The 13,823-nt window shown below is 35.9% G+C and overlaps 1 protein-coding gene across 3 annotated transcripts in view; it reads left to right on the plus strand.

Moving 5' to 3' along the window:
* Positions 1 to 13,823, plus strand: part of SLK (STE20 like kinase) — a 47,246-nt gene that overhangs the window by 928 nt on the left and 32,495 nt on the right. The window lies entirely within an intron of this gene.

Consider the following 13,823-nt stretch of genomic DNA (forward strand, 5'->3'; position numbering starts at 1 on the left):
TCTTTACGTGGCACAATCCCTCTGTTGGATCTCCTGACTCCTCTCAGGAGTTTGATCTTTAAATCGTTAATTCTGCTGGTTCGTGTAGTGCTTTTAAGGATGCTTATCTAGAATTTATGAACCAGAGTGGAATACAAGGACATAGACACAATGCTACTAGTGTTTAACTATAGCTTTAAGGCAAATCTTTAGCTACTTTTCCTCTTTCTTAAAGGGCATTAATGCTTCATGTTTGGTTTGAGGATAGTGTGGAAAAAACGTTTTCTCATGGAACATAAGCCTGAGAGAATTGGGGAACTGACATGAACTCTACAGCAGGTTATTGAGACTAAGGAAAAAAAAAAATCATGAGAATAGCGTTTGCACTGTTTCTGAAAGCTATTTTGGTCCAGGAACATTTATATTGAGAGCACTGCATTTGAGAGTTTATGAAATCTGGGTACTCGTGAAACCTGTGCTATTTTCAGTGGAAATTATTTTGGATTTTATTGTACTGTGGTATTACCTGTTTGTGAATTTGAGCAGAAGTTCAGTTCAGAATGCTGGGTGGAGTTTTTTCATCCTAGGAATTTGTGTCAATGCTCTATTTTAAGAGCATCTGTTTTATTTTGATGTTGGTGTAATATGTAGTCTAGACGATTCTCATGGCACTGGAAGACGAGAGATTTGTTTTTTTACTAAAGTGACTGGGAAATACGTCTAAAGTTGCTATAACATAAAGCTTGGTGACTGAAAAACCACAGTGTTGTTCCTAACAACATTTACAATTGGAGTTCTTCTTTAAACTCCATTGCGGAGTTTTGATTCCCTTTTTGTGAGTATGATGCTCTGTCCCATAGAGGTGACTGGGGAAGCCTCAGAGGCACAAAACTGTGTTTTTCTCCTGCCTCCCCCACGTGCATTTCCCCTCCCTTTCTCAAACCTCTTCTAGCTCCATATCTGGATGAGCAGCAGTTTGTGGAGGGAGGTGTCTGAGCAAGACAACTGCTAAATTCTGCGTTTCATTGCACTTTGTGTGCAAGAAGGCAGGTTTTTATCCCAATGGGATATATATTCTGCTTTGAGATTTATTTCTGAATGTGAAATTACAGCATTTAAGCTGCTGAAATAGATTTTTTCGAAACTAAACCCTATTTTAAAAATAATAATAGTGACAATCACATGTGGGTACAGTAGTAAACTCACTGAACATGTGAAAATGAACAGTTCTCTGGGAAAAATTCCCATTAAAAAAACATCTCGTGCATGTGTTGAGCAGCATTCATTTTGTTTCCATCTAGTTTGAAAGGAGGATTATGCGCAGACACTAACTGTACTTGTGTGCCTGCATCTGAGCATGCTTGGCCAGGAGCTGTTTCGAAAGCAAGGGTGTGTTAGGTTGTTCTTTTTTGGGCACACACCTCAAATGAGAAACTGTAACAATTGCCATTCATCACCTCCTCAAATCCTGGAATCAAAACTAAAAGCTAGAACACAACTGTCAGTGTTGTAAGACTTTTAAGTAACGAAAACGTGGGGCATTTGAGGGGGTTAATTTTGTTCATGTGTGTTTTGTTTCTATTTTAAGGAAAACCCTTCCCTAGTGTCACTTGCATTTGCCAAAGCTGCATTTGTCTTTGTTTAAGGTCCTAGAAATCGGTTTGTGACAGGGTTTGAACAGATATATCATTAAATGGAGTTGCCAGATAAATAAGGCCTTGTATATTTTGGAAGAATAGGTTATATTGATTACACACTGTGATTTCCTGTAGGGAAGTGCTTGGTTTACTTGTGCAACTCATCCTCTCGACAAAGTATCAAATAATAAAAACTTAAGAGCAACTGTTAAATTATTCTGACAGTGTTTTGAAGCCCAGCTGATTAAGTTATTTACATAAAGTGCATTATCTGGTGGTAACTAGTTTTGTATACAGAAGTTTTAAGGGTATTGAAAACTTGTGATTCATTCACCTTCTTCCTAATGAAGTGCTTTTTTTTTTTTTTTTATTTAGCCAAATTACTGAAGAGCTCGTTTCCTTTGAAGCTGTTTGTTCAAGTTTTCTGAAGTTTTCTTAGGTCTTGACAGTTCATCCATTTGTATTCTCTAAGTGCTGCTTAGAAATACTGTGTTTTTAAGTGTTACCACTGCTGTTGCAGGTCTCTTGTGATCAAAGGGCTGTGTAACTTCTGATGGCAAAGGTTTATGGTTCTATAGGACCTTTCATTCTGGCCCTTTTCATCCTTTTTGAAGAGGAGGCCACTTTTAGGCTGTTTTCTTTTCTTTTTGCTCTTGGCTAGCGAATAATGGTGTAGTTTTCCATCCTTTTTCAGTTTATAGACCCTTGCTGTACTTCAGTATCAGGTGATGGCCCTTGTATTGAGTATTTCGAGGTTGCTGATGCTAGACTTTTTTCCAGTCTTTTATAATTGCCTTTCATGGATTATTTATAATTACTGAATGGACTGCCAGGGTTCTGACAACCACTGAAGGAGCACAGTATTAACACTGGGGGCTGATTTCAACTTTGAAATTTGGCAGTTAGACTGCAAGCTACTCTTTTTTTCTCTCTCTCTTTTTATTTAAATGAAAATAAAAGAAAAAATGACAGTTTGAAGCTGCTTTTAGTTTGATCAAGTTAAGTCCCCTGAAAAATCTTAGGCTCTTAAAGCTAATTGTAAAGGTTTTCCTTTAGAAATTACTCACATTATTACGTCATGCTACTTTTTTTGTGTGTTTTATTTCCCTGTTGAATTATAATATAAGTCCGGTGCATGTAGTAAGCATTGCTTTGAGGTAAATCAGTGCAAGTAATTGTTAAACTGTAGTCATTCTCAGAAACCATGTGGAGACTTTCATCAGCTTTAAGCTGCTTTCTGAATTCCCAGAAGTTTGTCTTCAGATGCTGTGACAACAGACCTTTGATATGCCTGGTGTGTTCTGTGGCTCTTCCTTGCTGAAGTTCCTGATAGAGAATCTTTATGATCCAGATGGACATAACTAATTACAATGCACATATCTTCACAAGTTAACCTTTTGAATGAAATAAAGTGCTGAGACTGTGTTTCAGTAAAATTTGCCAGACTTTTTTGGTTGTAAGAACATTATACACTAACCTCAGAGCATCTGTATTGCAGAAGGGCATTTTGTGTTTGCTGTCATCTCAGAGCCCTTCACTAGAGGGTATTTCTTCAAGAAATTCATGGACTTTTGCCCTATAATAATAATAGTAGTAACAATAACTATGGGTACCATCTGTACCAATACACTATTTCTAAGTCTTCTATGGGAACAGATTCTATAGTGGTAGAACATAATTGGCAGTAAACTATGTAATATATAGCGTGTCTATAGATGGTCTGTGTATATAGAGAATGTATAGTGTATCTATTTCATATCTACTTGAATAGAAATTATAAGAGAATCCTTTATACTTGTCTGGTTTTGAATTGCATTCATGCTTCTTCGTTTGAATTGGAATATTCTGCCTATTTATATTATTTCATTTATTACCCTGAATCTAAAATGTTGGAAGCATTGTGTATAAAACGTTCTCATAGGAATTTGTAAAATCAAATATTTGTATTTTATCTGAAGTTATTAAGACAAGTTCTTTAACTCTCAGCAGTTAACTGATGCTTGGATAAAAAGCCTATTTTGCTTTCTGTTTAGATCCAGGGAAGAAGTGTCGTAGAAGCCGATAATCATGGTAAACAGCATTACCCAAAAGCATTATCTTCTGAAAATAACTCCTACATTACCTATTCTTACCCACTTACATTTGCATTACGGGCCAATACAAGCTCACCTCTGGCCAATGATAGTGCTTCGTCAAGTCAAATAAAATAGAGATGTTTTTGCATTTACATTGAGCTTTTGTTTCTGTATTTAAAACAATCTTGCTTGTAAAGGACCTAAGTGATTTACAAGAGAGCTTGGTTTTGCCTCAATGTCTTCTACAACAGGTGGAAACAAATATAGTTTTGAAATGGTGATTTAATACAACTAGACCAATTTATTTATATGATTTAATGAGGTTGCCACCTCAGCTCCTTTTAATGCTGAAAAATGAACTGATGGTGGCCACTTAGAAGTACTTTTTGCGTACAACTGGCATCATAACTCATTTTCTAATCCTAGAAAATGCTTTAATTAGTCTGACCTGAAAAAAAGGAGTGGGGGAGCAGAGCACGGAGAATTTATGTTTCCTAGTTTCTGTGGTCTTACAGCACACTGATCTAAATAATTGGATATTGTAACTTGAATTTATCCTTGCTTGCTAGGAGGGATATCATTTACATCTGTAACTTCACACTCAATAGGAATAGATTTTGACCACTTGATAATCTAGGCTGAAGCGCTGATAGGTTGGTTTTTTGACTGTTGTTTATCTTTTGACTTACCTGGTGTTATTAGCTCCACTAATTCTTTATAAGAGTTTGTTAGAGCTCTTGGAACTCACGAACATTCCTATATAAAAGATACAGTTACCTGTGGAAGGATATTGCTTGAGTTTGTCTGAAACCCTGTGTGTTTGGTACTAGCTGTAAGATGAATTCACATTTGAAAATTTCCGGTCAAGTACTGCTTCATGAACCTGAAGTTTCAGGTACGACTCTGCCATAAACCTATACCTGGAAAGAAAAAACAGCCGAAAATGTCCTATATTGAGTTTTAATACAAGAGAATGAATTGTTGTAGAACTTCTGTTGGCAATTTTGATTAAAATTGTCTCCTAAACTCAATATGTTTTGTTCCAATCTATTTTCATTCATAATTGACTATGTACGTTGGACTCTGATTAAAATGGAGCGATAAAATAGTACAGCTGTCCTCAGGAGATCTGAATTAATAATGTTCTCTTAAATGCCATATTGCTTTGTTTAGCCGTAGAGGCATTAGTATATAGAGGAAAGAAGCAAGTTGATTTGCACTCAAGAGACTAATGTATGAGATGGCAGTGTCGAATTTTAAATATTTAATCTAAATAAAATAGAACTAAAACTTTACCTAAAGCTTGCTGAGCACAGTTATTGCTGTAAGAGTAACCTGAGTGTTTTAGGGCTGCTGTGTTTGGTCTAGATGTAAAAAGATTCGTGACCATTCATGGAAGACTAATTGTTTTAGTCTTGCTGATCAGCTTGGTGAGTTGCTATTTAATGTTATCTTTATTTTCTCACTGTTGCAGTTTTAGCTTGTGGAAGACAGCAGATAAGGAAAAGGAAGCATCGTCCTTTTAAACCCTGGGAAACTGTCAAGGGGAAAGCTTTACAGTGCTCTTCACACCTTTTGTCACTCACTAAATTTTGGGTTGTGCAAGAAAATCATCTGTGGAATGTAAACTGAGATGTTTTTCATATTTTAGATGGCTGTTTGCAGAAGGTGATGTCTCCTTTCCCTTCTGTCTGTAGCAGGGAAATACTTTAAGGGAGTAAGATGTATCACTCATGTTTTGTGTCTCACTTATTGGACATCTCTAAGTCATTTGGCTTAAAATCAGTATCACGATGCTTAACTTTTGAGTACTATATTGTCTGTCTATTGCATTCATAATTAAAGCTGCAGACGAGTTTGTGGAGGATAAATATAGAATGCTCATGATCACTCCTTGGAAGGCCAGTCGTCTTTTCCAAGGTGTGAAAGCAGTTATATAAACTGTGTAAAACTGTAAGTAAATAGGAAATTATTATTTGATTTTGTTAATCTATCTTTCCAAAAGTTCCTGGGTTTTTTTCATATTTCATATTTGGACTGGTGATTTTTTATCTGGCAAGTAAAACTTTGTATTTCTGGCAGAAGCTAAATCTGAATGTTTAACATTGTCAAGTACACTGCAGAATGACCCTGCTTTAAGCTGTTCTAACCTAGTGAAATAGTTTTTCATATCTAAGTCAGATGCAGTCTATTTAATGAAATAATTCTGATGTAGGAACTAAAAAAATGTTGTGGTAATGTTTTGGGGTTTTGGTTTTTTTTTGTTGTTGGTTTTTTTTAGCAGGTTTTGTAGACAAATTGGTGGAACCTGGTGAGCTTAATTTTTGGCCAGGCATTAATTTATGCTATTGTTGAAGAGCAGAATTTCACAAGTTTCTTTTGGTATTGACCCAAATTTTACTTTTGACCACCCCACAACCACTATTGAAGAAATACTTTGTTTGGTTTGTATTTGCAAATGCCACAAGCCCCAGTTTGGGGTTTGGTTTTTGGTTTTGCCTTTTTTGTTTTTGTTTCCTTTTCTTTCTGTTGAATACAGTTATGAATGGGCCTTACATATTTGGAGAATCTTCTAAGATTATAAACATAATTCTCTTTCAATGGCAGTTATGTCTGTAAAAGAGGCAGCATGTAATTAAACTCTCTGGTTTGAGATCTCAGATGCATTCCTTGAGACCCTGGTGCTTGAAATGTTTCTGAATACGGTTTTTGGTCTCTGTTCCTTTGTGTTCCCCCAATAATCTTTAATTATATTCAGATTCTATGCAGAATTAACAAAGTCATATTGTCTCACCTCTTTTGCCTATTGTCTTACTTGACAGTAACTGCCAAATTACTCAAATACAATGCTTGTGCTATCTTTTCATTTGATACTGTTTGGATCGTTCCAGTTTCTGATGTTTAGTGATGGGAAAAGCATGAAATTTGCAGTTAGAAAACAAAGCAGACTGAATTCATAGCACAGACTAAAAAATAAATAATTATGCTTCCATTTATTCTTTTTTTCCCAAATCCTTGTAAAACCCATTGTAACTCTCTGTCCAATTCATTTGGAATGGCTTTACAATATTTTTACAGTATGGAACACTTGAAAGAAATTTTAACATTTTAGCTGCTACATATCTCAAATATGTCATGTTTGAAGGTTGTCAGGCAATAAAAATTGGCGAAGTAGTATTTAATAAAAGCTCAGACTGCTCTGCAATGGTATTCAGACTTTAAAAAATAAGACTTTACTATAAATGTTAATTTTCCATTGGCATTTCAGATTTTCTGTTGAATATCCTACGTTCATGATACAAACCAACTAAAGTACATGCAGCAGTAAAGCAAAATATCACAATAAAACAGTAATGGAAGATTCTTTGTATACCTAATGTGCCTACTTAAACTGTACTCTTTTAGGAGAACATACCGTTTGTTAAGGTAATTCTAAATGTATGTAAAAGCAAGATGCAATATTACAGCTATAGATTTTTCTTGTTTATTTTTACTCTTCTGGAGTAAGACTGGGGTGCAGTATTCTATTGGATTGAATATGTTTATATAGAGAGGCTAATGTAAAACAGCTAAGCATAAATGGTGATTTGGAAGCTAAAAGAAACACTCAAACTTTTTCTACTTTATGTAGCCGTGTTTATATTTTTGAGCCATTTTCTATTTAGTTAATGACCTGTAGCCTAGACCAAGAAATTGCTTAAGTATAGATTCATGCTTGAATCAAGTTCTAGGCAAAATTTGAGTTTAAGAAGTTTCTGATTACCTGAGGCATGCTATTCTATGCTATGACTTTTAATTTTTACTGATTTTTCTATGGAGATTAATTTGAAGAAGTGAAAAAGTAGGATCATGCTACAATAGTCAAATCCATTTATTGATTAGCATTTACAATTTGTTAAAGCTCTCCTCACTACAGAGGACTAAGTGACTGTTACTTTAAAGTGTCAGTCTTAAAAATTAATCTGTTGGTGGTTATTTTGGAAAACCTGAGACTGCAGGAGGGCGTCACAAACAGGGGGACTTAAAAACTTTCAGAAAGAATTTTTCTGAAGTTACGTTAATTCAGTTATTCAAAATGAGTGGATGAGAAAAGAGTGGAAGGGCAACTGTACAGTCTGCTGAAGTTTTTTGGGGATCTGTTACCCTAGAGCTTAATTTGTGCTGACATCAAAATTGTTTTACTTAGTTTGAAAGCAGTGGTGAAACCACATGCTAAGGCAGAATTGTGTTTATTCCAACCTAGCTTGATAATGAATTGGAGAAGACTGTCCTGTTACTTTCTTCGCAGCATCTCGCTGAACAGCATTTTAGATCTGAGTTGCTCTTGTCTAAGGAAGACTTTAAGGAACTAGGTTTTATCTCTCAAAATGTTTAGTCATAACCATGATTCATAAAAGAGTGTTCTGAGGGAAGTTCCTGTAACTTTGTTAATGATACAGTAAAAACTTGGCAATACTTTTTGCACTGGAGGTTATTCTTTTTTTATCTTTTGATGATGGCTCTCCTGACACAGATTTATGCTGTAAAACCAAAGGTTTCTGTGGAATGTCTAGATTTCACATTATAGAAGATTACTTGTATTTCTAAGCAGTACATTACTAGGAGAAGGAGTTAACATTTGTAGTCAAAATACTGTAAACCATAATGGAGAAATGTCAATGAGAAGTTAGCATGTTGCCACAAACTCTCATCTCCTTCAAAGCCTTTGTCTCAATCAGGCTTTATTCAATTCATATACTGCTTTTTTTTTTTTTTATTTTTGTAAAGTTCAGTCATGTTCCTGCCCCACCTTCAGCTTTTCCTGTTTGAATTGAAGAGGCCCATCCTTTTTACTCTGTTTTTCATAGGACAACTGCTTGACCCTTTAATGATTTGTATCGTCCTTCTCTTGTTCTCTTACTTGCTCAACTTCCGTCGATGCCACAAATCTTTCCGTTCACCATTCAGGTGAATTGTTCTGTTTTTCAGTGCTGGATAGTCATGGGCCAGAACTATAGGTTTGTACTACTACATTACACTGTAGAAATCAAACTGTGATAATCACTGGAAATACAGTCAGAAGAATTTGAACAAAAATTATCCCCAAGACCCACTGGAGTCATTGCAGTAATGTGGAAAAATGGGTACTCTTAGAGTTAAGCCAAGCTTGTTTTTGCCCTTTCACTCTTCCCAACTAGTTTGAGAGTGAAGGCTCACTAAGTTTGAGAGTAACCTGGAACAGGAAGCGCTGTCTGCTATTTTTCATCTCTTCATGGTGGGAAGTCTGAAAGCTTAAGGATCACCATGTAAACAAGAATACTGTCAAATGTTTCCTGCTGATTGACAGGGATAGCTAGGATAATGCCTCCTTTGCTCTTGGCTGTATAGCCACAACTTTTTAAGCTGTGTCTTAATAGCAGATTTAGATGTTCTGGTCAGCTTAATGACCCTATAAGTTGTTTGTTAATTTAGTATGTTGCACTTAAATAAAACCAAACAAAAAAATCACATCCTCCCCTAGCTTTTAAAATGAAATATAACGATGAGCTTATGTACAGGCATGTTAATTCTCCTGTTTGTTATGACTGTTTCAGTGCTAATTGATACTGTTGTAACTTCTCAGTCTTTAGCAGCCCAGCATGGGACCTCAGCTATCATAGAATCACCAGGTTGGAAGAGACCCACAGGATCATCGAGTCCAACTATTCCTATCAATCACTAACCCATGTCCCTCAGCACCTTGTCCACCCGTCCCTTAAACCCCTCCAGGGAAGGTGACTCAACCTTCTCCCTGAGCAGCCTGTTCCACTGCCCAGGGAGCCAGTGCAATGTGAAAAAGATTCTTCTTAATTTCTGAAAAGCACTAAAATAGTATGAAACTGTGGTACTGAGTGAAACTGAGAAGACGTGTCATTTTCCAAGTGATGCATTTCAATAGCTGTAGTAAATACAGAAGTGTCTTCTGATTTAGGAGTGGCTGGTTCTTTCCCATAACTATTTTCTACAGCGCAGGTCAACGCAGCCGGAGATCTGGCAATGAATTGCTATTGCTACCTACTTCCTTGTGACAGATCTGGTTCTTGCCAACCCCGTGATGATCTGGTTCGAGGAACTAAGCCACCCAAAGCTGATTGTAGGTGTAAGCTGCTTGGCTCCCCAGAGCAGCTCACGGGAGGGCCAGACAAGTGACGGTGCTGATGTAAGGGAAAAATGACAAGACAGTGTCAGCGTTGGCTTAAATAGCTATAATAGGGAAGCATCCAGGGGCGTATCGGTATTCTGACGTTAAGGTGTGTCAGACAAATATTTTTGCTAGAACAAAAAGGAAAATAGATGTACTTCCAATGTGTAAATCACCTGCTGTTAGCAGCAGTTGTGATAAAAAAGTAGTTTTGCTAAATGCTGCTGTTGATAGTATTATCAACTAGTAGTCCTGTCCCTGTGTGTCACAGACGTACATGCTAGAAGAATTTTGTTATGTAGACTTACCTTTAGCTGGGAATGTACTAAAAGCCGATGCTCCCAGTTTTGTTTCAGGTGGTGATTTTTTTCTTTACTTTATGTATGCTACATAACTGCTAGAATATAATGAAAATTTTATAAGACTTTTTATGTGGCACTGAATTTGCCTGTATGAGGAAAGTACTGAATTGAATTTCAGAGTATTTTGAAGCAAGAAATGGCTTAGATAATTTTCCAAAAGGAATGGAATTGTGCATTCTCTCACTGTACAAATACACAACAAAGATAGCACCCTGTTTCAGAAAGTATTCAGCCTAATAACAGAGAGAAAAAAATAAATAGGAGTGAAAAGGAGGAGCAGGAGAAAGGGGGAAAGAAAAACTACTTCATCTCTTTAACAGCCATGGTGATTTGTCCTCATTGCTGTCAGTTCTTGGGAACACAGGAAAAATAAAGCTTTCGTAATTCCTATGAAAGTAACGTTGCCACACTATTAAGAGACAAGACCATTACTTCCTCTTGAACATGTTGTGTGTTTGGCTATTTGCAGTGTTTAACGTTATCACAGCACTCAGCAGTTCTGTCTGAGGAAGAACATTGCCCCAATATTGCATGAAAATCTTTTGCTGATATAAGCTCACAAGTTCATTAGTTGCAAATGTCTGAGTAAAACAACTGTTTTCCCTTTGCATATTTTGTGCATCAAGCTCTGCAAAGAGAGGTGAAGTATTTTATCTTGATTTGTTTATGTGGATTTGGTCTTAATCTTTCTATCAAGTAATGTAATTATTCCAATGACCTTTTATATATTTTACTGGCATGTTAGGCTAAGTTCTGAATGAATTACAGTAATCTGTAAAATGACAAACAGCAAGTGCAAAAAAAAATGGGAATTTGAAAAATATCATCATCAGAATGCTTCTAGATTTCTCTTGAAATCTTAAGATAAGTAATAGCATTAACATTCATATGGTTTGTCAGAGAAGTCAGTTTTCTTAATTGCTTATTTGTTTAAATTCACCAGTTAAAAAAACCCAGCAAACCAAACTTAATCTGAAAGGCAACATCAGAAGCAACATGTTCCACTACTGTGCTGAATGTGAATGAAGTTCACTTGCAGAACCCAAGCTATTTTTGTGGCACTTGAATAGCCAGTTTTGAAGGATTACCACATGTTTATTCAGATGGCTCTTCCTTGTCTCTTGAGATGTCATTCTTGCAGCACAAAGATAGCGAGGTCCTTACAAACTGTGCATGAGGCATCCTTTCTAACTTGCATGTCAGAAGACTTCACTCTGTTTTCATGAGGTGGTATGTAGCATTAGGGCCATTACTTAAGACATACGAGAAAGCAAGTTACAGACTGTATGAGCATTAAATAACATACGTCATTATTGTGAATTTTTAATAAAGTCCATTGTAGAACTGACTTAGAAAATAACATTAAAGAAAGCTGAAAGACATTGTCTTAACTATATTGATTCCTCTTTTTTTGGTTGTTGCAGTCTTTTCAGTTAGTTTCTGTTAGATTATTATAGAGATACATGTGTAAGGAAGCAGTAACTTCCCTCTAGAATTCTAAATTGCCTGTTCTTTTTAAGATATATTAATACCAGAAAGAGAATATGAATTGGTTTCTATAACAATTTTTGCTTAAAAAATGGGAATAATGTTGTACAGCCTTTTAATGAAAGATGTCAGAAGCTACTTTACTTCCTTTTTTATTACTTCAGAAATAGGGGAAGTTCTATCCGGACAGACTAGATTATGCATGGAGCAACAGAATATATGCTTGGATAGTTTTGCAAGATCTGTTGCAAGTTTTAATGTGGTATTGATGTAGTCACATTCATTTCCCACTGTTGCAAATATGTCTTTTTATAAAATACTGACTCTTAAATTGCCTATATAGTTTATATGTTTATATTTTTCCTTTAAAGTGTGTGAAACATACTTTATTTGTTGTTCCTTTTTAGCAAGACAATGAAGTCTGGTAATAATGCTTCATTTTGTTTCACTTACTCTATCCCCTCCGGCTATTTAGCTGGGCTCGTTGCAAGTCTTGGGTATGCTTCATGTTGCAGTGTCAAATTATACAGAATCTTTTCCCAAACTACCCATATTTTTGACCTAGAAAGATGTATACACTTTAAATGACAGTCAAATTGCATCTGTTACATCTCATCATCTTCTACAATAAATACATAAAATAAATTGTCTCTGTACAGGTACTTAAATGCCTTCCTTCTGCTATATGAAACATAGAGCCTTTAATAATATTCTTTACTTTTTTACAGCGACTTTTTTTTAACTTAATGACTGTACCACATTTCATTTCTATGACTATGTAGTTTCCCTAGTAACGTCTCAGAAGGCCTTTGTTGAAGTGTTCTTACAGCTCAAAGAAGTTGTCAGTTTTCTGTATTATTTTGTTGACTTGTTCACCTCCAGTTTGGAAGGATGACATTTTCTGTGCTTAAGTCAGATGCATTTTGTTGTTGTTGTTTTATTATACATGAATAGCTTTACTGGGTCATCAGAGAGCTGTATCCATCTTGCATCTCATCTGGCTGAAGGCTCTGGGCAGAGGAGATCCTAATTTTGTTTTGTAGCCTAATGAAGAAGCAGGATAATGAGGAGCTGGGGGTTGACGTAGCCACTTCTGGCTTTTTTAAATAAAGTATCCTAAGTTGATACGTGCATGTCTGTGAATGTGCACTATGTAATCAGTAAAGTGCTAGTAAACAAAATGACTTGGTGCTACATGAAGCCAAAACGCTCTGTGGTAGATCTGTTTGCAAAAAGCTGCAGAGTTAGCTTTTACAGCTCCAGATATCTCCCTGGGAAAAGATGTCAACAGGAGTAATGCTGCCTCTCTGAGCTCAAGTGAACTAAAGCATTATTACAGCTGTTAAATGATTTCCAGCAAGGTTGTAATATAGAATCCTCCCCTTGCTTTACTCAAGTAAAGGAATCAAAGATTTCCTAACTCTCGTGTTCACACAAATCATAAAATTATTAAGAGCAGATAATAAAATTTTCAAGTATCAACGTGGCAGTGTGATTCCTTTATGAAAAACAGCAGTCTAGAGACAGCCTCAACTCTGACTCTTTGTTTGTCTTAAAAGTAAATCCAGTGAACAGCTGGATTACAGCAATTGCTGCAATTGATTATAAATTATTTCTTGGTATTGTTTCGTGGAAAATTATTTATTACATCTGGAATTAATGGGTGTTTCTTGCTGGAGTAAACTTAATTTTAAGCTGTAAGGACTAAAATAAATTAATAAGCAGTAAGCAGTATGTTTTTTTGTTTTGTCCTAATGGCACAATACTGAATTAATAACTGTGGAATATATATAATTTCCTGGGAAGATTTAAGTCACTTTGGGGCTGATATTGTCTGGTGCTGGATAAAATGGAGAAAACCTCTGCTGGCAACTGTTGTGTCATCTGCAGATGAAAGGCACTGGCAAAGCAGCTTAGTACTGCAGGGGTATATATTAATTTGTCTCACCTCCCCCTCCTCAAGTATAAGAGTTAATTGTAATGGATAAATGTGTATTTTAATGCTACTTTTGCAAGTAGTATGTACAGATGTTGTAACCGAATTTAGGAAAAAATACAGCAGTCCTTTGTACTTACCTCTGAGATCACTTGGTGCTTAAGTTACAAGTGTTTGCCCAATATT

Source organism: Phaenicophaeus curvirostris, chromosome 9, assembly GCF_032191515.1.
Source record: "Phaenicophaeus curvirostris isolate KB17595 chromosome 9, BPBGC_Pcur_1.0, whole genome shotgun sequence".
Taxonomy (NCBI): Eukaryota; Metazoa; Chordata; class Aves; order Cuculiformes; family Cuculidae; genus Phaenicophaeus; species Phaenicophaeus curvirostris.